A 263-nucleotide genomic window follows, 5' to 3' on the forward strand; every position below is an offset into this window, starting at 1 on the left:
TTGTGTGTGTCCTTTTTTAAAAATTTGGCAGCAGCGTCGCAGCGGAGTGCAGTTGTCCAGGCTTCTCTACCGGCCTTGCCCCTCTCATTCAATTAGCCCGGATATGTATTGGCAGGGCTATTTTTGGGCAGGAACGCACAGGAACGGAGTTCCGGCTGGCTCCCAAGTTGGTCACACCCAGCAGGAACTCATTAGCATAATGGGCCACACCCAACAGCAGAAACTCATTAGGATTGGCTACATTAGGGGTGTGTGGCCTAACA

The 263-nt window shown here is 51.7% G+C and overlaps 1 protein-coding gene across 1 annotated transcript in view; it reads left to right on the top strand.

The window, feature by feature from the left end:
- The window catches only part of NSFL1C (NSFL1 (p97) cofactor (p47)), a 30,760-nt gene that overhangs the window by 17,090 nt on the left and 13,407 nt on the right, over nucleotides 1-263 (top strand). The window lies entirely within an intron of this gene.

This window comes from Gekko japonicus, unplaced genomic scaffold (assembly GCF_001447785.1).
Source record: "Gekko japonicus isolate JY-2015 unplaced genomic scaffold, Gekko_japonicus_V1.1 scaffold3456, whole genome shotgun sequence".
NCBI lineage: Eukaryota > Metazoa > Chordata > Lepidosauria > Squamata > Gekkonidae > Gekko > Gekko japonicus.